Here is a 9,847-nt window from a genome sequence, read left to right on the forward strand (position 1 = left end):
CACTGATTCTGCATTATTACCTTGCAATGAGTCAGAAAGACAGGAAAGACTCTCCTTTTTTTGCAAAACCGTATTAATTGCCTTATTTAGATCTAAGGATGCAGTTTGTCCTGATTCTGCCGTGCTGAATATTAATGGAACCAGACCAATTAAAATTCTCTGCCCAACACTGACAGACCTGTTGTCCATCATTATATTTTATATATTTTCATTATTATGATGATTTTACTAAGCACAATGGCATTGGAATAAATCAAGCAAGACTCCATTTTCTTCATAAGGGAAAAGCCGAATTTTTATTTATTCACATAACTTATTTTATACAGTTTTCACAAATCTCATGTCCAACAGCTATTGGCTGGTAGTTTTTTACTACTTCATTTATTGGTCAGAAGGTGATTTGTACAGGTTAGGTGTACAGGCTAGGGTTCAGGTTATTTACATTTTTCTTTTGTGGGTTCTCATGGATTGGATCTGATGTTTATGCAGGTGCACTTACTTTTCACCCAAGAATTAGTTGTTGTGTTAATGAACTATTCATACCAAGATTGTTTTCACATGGGAACTTGCAAAGTATAGCTGAACTTAGAAGAAATGACAGGCTAGCTATTGATTTAACAGATTTTATGGGCCTGATTTTATGAGGCCTTTCTTTTATAATTTCTCTACCTGTCTGCAAGACAATGGCATCATTCAGCAAATAATATTGCATCAAATCCCAGCTGACTGCTTATCTATAAAACAAAGAGATGCAAAAGTGCATGATTTTATTCATCATCTGTTGAAAAAAAAATCACAAGAATGTTTTCTGGAGTCACAGTGTCTATGTTTAGTTACAACTCAGTAATTCTCTGTAGGACATGTGTAAGCAGAGAATGGACTTTAAAGAGTAAGCCTTGAATACTGTAAGAGACACCATGGGCAAAGAAATTGTACACACGTAATAAAACAACAAGCATCTCTTCCCTCTTGTTTGAAGAAGTTAACTAGTAAAGGAGGAAAAAAATCTTAACCTTGGGGACTCACTAAAGGCATATTTTCACATTAGGAACTTGCTGAAAGAGATTTAGTGTATTAGGGCCAGGGGCAGGAGATTACCCTTTCTGACTGAGAAGTGATTAATGTATGGTATAAAAAGTGGGTGGAAGAACTGCTGAAATTTTTGTTCTTTGGAGATGTTCTATCTGAATAATGAGACTACTAGATAATAAAAACTGCTGGCTACTTGTTCCTTTCCATCTCAAATTATTCCAGAAGTAAATCTGATAAACAATAGCTCCCACTATCTGGCTTCTGATCCTTCAATCCTTTTCTATATGTCTTTGTATTTTACTTTATCATTCCTTGGTGTTTCTCCTTAGCCATCTGTGTCACAGTTACTAAAATTCTCAAAGGGTAGCATGAAAAAATAGACAAATCGCTAGAGTATATTTAAACCTCAAACACTGCTATATTAAAAAACATAATTCTTTTGTTCACTGAATATTATATCCCTCTGCTTAATCAGACATTGGCAGAAAAAGAGAATGATTCCCAGAAAAAGAAAGAAAAGAATACTTTATGCAAAAATGTGAATTTTTTATACACATATAAGGTAAAATTTTGGGGGGAAAAAAATCTCAAGTGCTTATCCCAAATCACCCTCGTTCATTCTCCACAGTAATAAAAATAGTTCCCTGTATGGCCTCAGTCACAGAATATAATTTAAATAGGTTTACTGCTAAAAGGGACTTGCACAAGTGGGGAAAATTTTTTAGAAATTTATGGTAGTTTTATTTTCTGTTTTACTTTAAAGGTACAGCCAGGATAGCTCATGATATCCTCAAGTCTGCTCAAGAGGCTTGATGATCTGCACAGGCTGGACACAGGCCTCATGAGCAGTTCTGGAGTGCCTGTGACACAAATCACAAAATCTCGAGATAAAGCAACTAATCACTACAGTAGTCTAATCTGTTGAGCATGTTATGGTCATTCATAATACAAATAAAAAATACTGACATCACTCAGCACAACCCAAATCATTTAATAAATAAAAAATCATTAAAAAATTGAACACTGTTGAAGATGGACCAACCATAATTCTGCATATTGGATCCATGTTTCAAAGTCCCCATAAAAATGCAGGCCTTCCTCAGAAAAGGGAGCACAGAGCCTCATTTCCAGCTGTCTGGAGAAATCCAACCATTAGGCACGTCTAACACAAGATAGGCACCATATTTGTGCTGTTAAAGAGTATTGACATAGAGTATGGTTATCATATTCAACCAGGATTCCTATTCGCTTCTAAGCTTTTAAAAAAGATAAGACATGAGAGTCAAAGAACTCAAACCCAGTATTTTTATATTAAATTTTTGTATATTTATGCAGTGTTTGCATTCATCTAACTCAATTTTTGGCTTTTTGAGATTGACCTAAAACAACCATAGTTTCCTAACTGCTCAAGTAGGGAACCTAGCCACTGGTTGATGCTGCTGGGCTCAAAACCTAGCTCTTAGGCACTGCAGAATTTAGGAATAACTTCAGCAGGCAGAACAAATTTTAGGCATAGCTCTTTTTTTTCTAGGTACTTTATCAACTAAATATTGTATTAATATGTGATCACTAGCTAAGGAACAATCAGATACTAGGAAAATGAGGCCAAAAAATGCTTTAAATAAATAAGTACATTTTTAATGAAAGTTACAGGCACACACACCTTTAATTCACTTGGCCTCATCTTCACTCTTTTATAATTCTGCATTGTTCAAATGAGATTTTATTAAAATGTCTAGGTCTCTGCAAATATCCATAATGATACTTTTCCTGATGACCTTTCTGTCATGGGAGATGTTGACATTTTTTAAAGAAACAGTTGCCCCTCAAAACAGCATCTCTTATTATGTCATTGTAAATTATGTAGATTTTCCTCCCCACTCAATTTCCACCTTAGTGGAAGAAAGTATTTAATGTCCTTAATATCTAGGTGAGAAGCCTGGGGAAACACAGAGATTTTTTTTTATAATTGCCACTGAATTATTTTTGCAGCCTACTAGCAGGTGCCTACTGAATGGTTCATCATGGAAAGGAAAAAGCATCACTGCAATCACAAAGTGTTCAGTTGCTTTACTAAGAATTTTTAGTAGACAGCAAAGGCTAAAGAAAGGAAAGAGAAACATAAATAATAGACATACAGGTGTATGATGTACAGGTATTATTCTGTAAATGCAAATGAAACATATAAACTACTATCATTTGACATGGCTTCATGCCTCCTAACCTAGTCCAGAACAGGAGAATAGGGACTAAGAAGGAAAACTCATGCAGTCAGACATGTCATTCGAATGTATTACAGAAAAGAAGACTCCCTATATGTCTGTCTGTTCCTGGGCAAAACAATTAAGATGGGAAGCTAAGTAAGAATAAATTTATTTCAATTGCATTTTCCATACAATTAGCTGTTCCTGTATTTCTCTCTCTAGGAAAAACCACCAAACTGTAATGTTTTTCACTGACCCCCTTTTTATATCCATCCAGTGTTACAATTTCTTCCAGCTCCTTTTTGTCTTTGCTATCACAGGTGTTCAGCATCTCCGCCAAGGCAAAGGAAAACTAGACTAAATTCTAATTAAAGAACAATACTGAACTATTGTTGGTGGACAGATTAGGAAAAGAAGAAGAAACCAAAAAGATTTTTAAAATATTCTGCAGTACTTTCTATATGAAATTTCTCAGCTAAATGCAATTGCAAAAATACTTCTGCAGAGTATAAGAAAACAATGTTAATATTTTACACCATAACTATTTCTAAATCTTATGTCTTTCTACCAATATTTAAGCTCAGCTTTATGTTTACTGCAGTGAAGTCTTTGAAAGAAGCAGCTGTATGGAACAATCCTGCCAGCCAGAAAAGCCACACGGATTCCTGGCTAGGTAAAAACCACGTTTGAACACGGAATTAAGTGGAAAGCTCCTTAGCCCAACAGGCTCTATCTGCCCATGGGACAGTGGCTTAAGAAAAGAATGGAAGGTGATTAAAAATTGATCCTTTCCCTAGAGGATTCTCCAGGTTCCTGAAAAGAGGATGGTGAGGGGCTTCAGTCAGAAGTTGTAGATACAAGATCAGATTTTACAGTTACTCCGTAAATTCATCTGTTATTAAAACCTGCAGAGTATTTGGTCTGCACAGCATCCCAATGCAGTAGATACCAAAGTTTAATTAAGTCTGAGCAGCAGGTCTTCTTTCTGTTTGTTTTGAGCAAGGTGTCTGGTGGTTTCACTGAATATCTTTTCCCTCTTACATGAAAGGTATTGTTTTTACAGGCTGTGAGATCACCTTGTTTAGTATTTTCTCATAGCAACAATCTTGTACCTCTGACTATTTCTTAATTCCTCGTTGTTCCTTCTATGTCTGGGGTGAGCAGAGCTTCATTCAGCCCCTGCAGATGGAGTATACCCTGTTACAACAAACCCAAAACAGCAAAATTGATGTTTCACTCATTTTTCTCAGCAACAATTTTCCTAATTCTAGCCCTCACCACAACTGATCTTAAGCATGATTTTCAGACATAAAGTGCATAAATAACATTTTAAGGCAGAGAAATACCTTCATAATGAAATAATAGACACTGAAATCCACTTCCCTCCCTACCCCCAAGTTGTAGAAATATACTTATGATGTTAGAGGTTCTTGTTTTAACTATTAGTTTCAGAATAAGGCTTTTGTGTTTCCTTATTTTTCAGTCAGCATCTTTTTCTAACTAATCCTGCAATGTCTCTAGCCAGTCCAAAGTTATTAAAAGACACATTCTTTCCCAGTAGAAGAGTGTAATATTATACGCATAAGAATCTGCCTTTCAAACAACAGCAAAAGGACAAGTTGTATTAAGCTGTATCTAGGAGGAAAGATTCCTCATTCAAATACACATTTCTTCAATAAGCACAAGTGGAACGCAACAAAAACAAAAAGTGAATTTCTTTTTCCAACAGCTTTTTCTTGAAGTGAGAGTATCTTAATATATAAATTCACCAGAAGAAAGGGGTACAGTTAATGCTCAATAGCATGTGACTACTTGACCTTCAATACAAACGTGTAAATTAACTCTTAATAAATAGCTTCACAGATTAACAAATTGAACAAAACTTCAAAAGCAAGCCAGTGATATAAATTAAATGGAAGATGTCTGGGGTTTTTTTATGAGATGAGAGGGGTATGTGCCTCTGTGTCTTCTGGATAAAGTTAAACAGAAAGCTTCCAAACAATGCTGTATTAAATGCCATGTCAAACTCCTATTATTTTCAAGCAGCTCCAGTTAAGTTCAGAATGCATTTGTATCTAGCAGATAATAACATCACTGCTTCTGTTGTAAACCCTGACACAGAGCAGTTCACACATGAAAGGCAGACACTTCTCCAGGTTGATCCTTATTATCTGGACTTTACAACTGGTAAATAATTCTGAGTGCAAGGACTTGAAAATAAAAGTATGACACAATGCCAGCATAAGAAACCACTGAGGTGGTTTCCTCCCCTCTTAACATTTTTTAATATCTTTGGATAAAATAACTGTTGGAGAGAAATAAAACTATGCTTTTACCATCCTGAGAGGGTAACAGTAGAATTCTGTGATCACTAAGTGATCAACAAATTTATTACTTTTTTTCAATGAGCTTCCATGATTATACAAATACATGAAATTTGGCTTTTGTCATTGTAACACACAGAATATCAATATGAATGTCTTCTAACATGCCCATGATTGCTGCAAAGTCAAATAAATTTTATAGCTGCATAATTAAATAGCCATTTGAAAATAGTTCCTTCACATCTAACACAGATTAATTTATTGCCAAATAATAAAATGTGAGTCCTAATGAAATCTAGGAATTCTATGCTATTGTCCTAGAACTGAAAAAAAATTGTAAGACACAGCCTAGCTCATTTATTTCTTTCTTTAGCTACATCCCAGAACTAATTCCTCAGCAAATAGTTTCTCTGATGGCTTTGAAAATATGGCCACAGCAAGTCTCAATCAAAAGGCATTTGTTATTATGAATTTGACATTACTGAGAAAAATGGGGGCTAGTCCTAACTAAAAGATGAAAGCCAATAGAGCTAAGCAAGTATAAAATTAAAACTTAGGCTTCCTCTATGTAGAGGAAGACATAAAATTGATCCTTGTGTAAAAAAATCAACCACCACTACAAAATAATACAGCTGCTCTGAATTTAGAAAATTTGCAAATTTCTTTTACAGGTTTATTTTACAGATTTCCTTAGGCAGTAATTAGGTCCAGGCTGTAGCAAATCACTTTGCCACTATCACTTTGTGATACTGACTTTAGAAAAACACTTTCACTAGACAGTGACTTGCCTTCTTTTTGTGCTAGCAAAGAGAAAGTTGAAAAATAATTATTAAAGTTAAGAATGTTCTCCAAAACTTCTAGGGACTGATGAGGTTACTGACCTAGGCTGGATGCTGATTAAGTATTTCAGCACCATGGGATGAAAGTGGGATGTGCAGGAGCTGTTCACCTCCAGGCTGATTACTGCCCTGTGTGAGCCAGCGCCAGCTGCCGCTGAATGCTCCGGAGTTTCTGTCTGTGTGCAGTGCTCGTGTGACCACATGCAGCACCCTGGGTCCTCTCGTGGGCTCCCAGGGCACAAGGAAAACATTAACACACTGCAGCAAGTTCACTGAGAGCCACCAGGGTGGTGAAGGGCCAGAGCACAAGAGGCAGTGAAAAATGATGGAGAGAAATTGACTTGTACAGCCCTAGGAAAAGAAGGCACAGAGGAGGTTTTTGGAGGCTGGTCCTATATATGCTCTGCAATATAAAGTCCCAATATCAGTCAAAGGAATCTTTTTATAAAATATCTAAATTTTCCTTCTTTCATAAGAAAAACTTTAATTGACTTTGCACTTTGAATGACATCACTTTAAAATGCCAGCTGACAGGGCTACAAAAGCTAGTTATTTAAAGTAAATTTTAAGAGGTGTGAGTCAGTGTTCAGAAACACATCTCATATGTACGAAAAAACATTGGACAGTAGTTTTTAGTTCTACAGCCTATCATTCATTTTCCCAGTTTATGTATTAAGTGCTAAGGTGTGTCTCTGTGTGTTTAAAAATAATTTTTATGGCATAAAAATTGCAGTTTGAAACTGAAAACCTGCAATCAACTTCAAATGTGGTACAAAATAAGTAGGCATCAGGTTAAATTATTTCTTTTTCTGAGGCAATTGCATGCTGCTAAAATTTTATCACATTTATGCATCACAGTTTCTACGTGCTTTCCATTTATTTCACAAACTTAAGTTCCAAAAAAAGATAATAGTTTCCAAATCATCACCTCAACCGATCTGGGATCTCATAGAAGTAGTCCTTGCTACAACACAGAGAAATGCCTCATCACCTGTCTTTCACAACACCCAAACATCAGAAATCTGGGATCTCATAGAAGTAGTCCTTGCTACAACACAGAGAAATGCCTCGTCACCTCAGTCTTTCACAACATCCAAACAGCAGAAAGCCTAGACAGTGCTATTTCAGTGCTCAATTACATATCTGAGGATTTTGAAGTGTTGGCTTTGGAAAGAAACTAAGAAAGACATAAGACAGACATGAACTAGAGTTGACAAATTTCTTCTTCTACAACATAGAGACCTCACATGCAACCCACAATATAATGTTATCTTTCAAATTAAAAGGAACTTCTGATTGTGTTTCTTGTACTTATCAGAGTAAGTTAGAATTTACTTTCTAGGTTAAACACAGCAATTACATTAACAAAAACTACACTTTCCATATACAACTGCATAAAGAAATTTTACTCATGGAACCTTTGCTGTAAAATTATCAAATAGATTCTTTTAAATGCAGTTCTCAAGCCACAAAATGTCGATAAGTACTTTACCCAACTCTCAGTTTTTTCAGAATGTGCAAATGTTTCCACTTACCTTGAATGTCTAAGAAATGTATAATGCAAGAAAACAAACAGCCTGAAGCCAAGAACTTTTCGAGGGCTTGAAATAATCTCAAAAAATTGTTGAAATCACATCACATCTACGCATGCTAGAATAGAAACATTTGCTTAATGAATTTTCCTTCAATGGCATGAAAATAGTAGCTAATGTATTTATATAACCTGTGTATATGTTATTGAGAAGCTCTGATTACAAGAAAAATATGCAGACTTTTTATAGATCTAAGAGATGAGGGGTTTACCATAACACACTCAGATAAATTACTTCCAAGTCATATTATTGCTTAAACATTCCAACAGTTCAGACTAAATCCTTCTTTAACAGGAACAAAGCAACCAGTTGGGCCAGTGTCTAAGCACTTCTTCAAATCCTTAGTGCTTCTAGAGCTACTCCCCTGCTGCAGTGGATTGTAAAACCAGTAATTTGTTATAGACATAGGCATGATTCAGATGAAATGTAGTTCCAGAGTGTTACATCTCTGTGAGAAACTCAAGTGAAGGCAGAGTGCAGCAAAGTCTTAATTCCCCTCTGGATGTGGCCTGTGAAATACTAGAAATGCAAACAAATTTAATTAAATCAACACTAATCCCCAGAAAAACAGATGGAACTGAGGCATTTATTTCCCAGACAGTTTCAAGAGAGGTAATTAGCCCACAAACCAACCTAAAAGATAAAGTGGAAGGGAGATGGCACTGTTGGTGCTCCCTTAAGGAAGGGCAGTAAGCCAGGCCTTGGCTAAGACCTTGAAGCTCTCCAGGGCAATCAGACTCAAAAGAGTCATTCTAAAGTAACAACAGCAACATCCATGAAGTCTACTGAAGGTATTTTATTTCAGCAAAGCTTCACACAGTTTCCAGAATGCTTCTGCCACATCACGGTTGAGGTCTCAGGCCTGAAATGACCCTAAATTATCTGTCTGGCCTCCACCTAGTGATTCAGGAGCTCACAGGTCTAGCAGAAACACTGTGTCAGATCTGTAAATCTGAATCCTCTGCTTAACTGTGAAAAAAGCCTTAGCTAATTGGTTGGGTTAAAAAAAAAAAAAAAAAAAAAAAAAAAAAAAAAAAAAAAAAGTGGAAGCCCATAAACATAATTTAGGAGATTCAGAAAATTCTGTGGACAATTAATCCCAGTTAAATAATTCAATCTCTTTGAATCCAAAAGTAAGATTATTATTCTAGTCTTATGTAAACAAAATTAAAACAGACCTTGTCTTTTCTACAAATAAGTTATCACTTATGCTTTAGGAACTGCTGAAAAGATGATAAAGATGATTCCTGATAATCCACTTCATAAGAGAAAGATACAGAGAGACTCTTCAAAGGTAGGAATTTGCTTTCATTCCTTAGGAGTGAAATTTTTATACAGATTTTATTAAGAGAAGAAAGATTGCATGGAGAAACATCAATGACTAAAAAGCAAAAGAGAGGCCTATACAGTAATAGAAGATGTCCCCAGAGCCCACTGGGAGGATACATTTCCAACACAGAAAAAATCTGTCATTGATTCCTTTATTTTTTTAATTATTTTTGTGGAAAGTAGAAGTTTTTTAAATACTAGAAAAATATTTAAGTAGGTAATGATAACATCATTATGGGTCTTAATAACATCAGAGGACCATGAAATTTTTTATAACAATTCACATTAACTGTAGAATCATCTCATGACGAAAACAGAATGGACCAGCTAAAAGTTCCTTTGCTGGTGTTTTTATTCAGATCATTAACCAAGACTTGAAGCTGTCTTGCCTGATAAAAAGAGAAAAAAAAAAAAAACCCAAATAAACAAAAAACAAAACAAAACAAAAATAAACACACCACCAAAAAAAAAAAACCCACCAAAATACAATACCATTATGATTTAATCCAGCACTGGCATGCACCTTT

Source organism: Passer montanus, unplaced genomic scaffold (assembly GCF_014805655.1).
Source record: "Passer montanus isolate IOZ18808 unplaced genomic scaffold, ASM1480565v1 scaffold11, whole genome shotgun sequence".
NCBI lineage: Eukaryota > Metazoa > Chordata > Aves > Passeriformes > Passeridae > Passer > Passer montanus.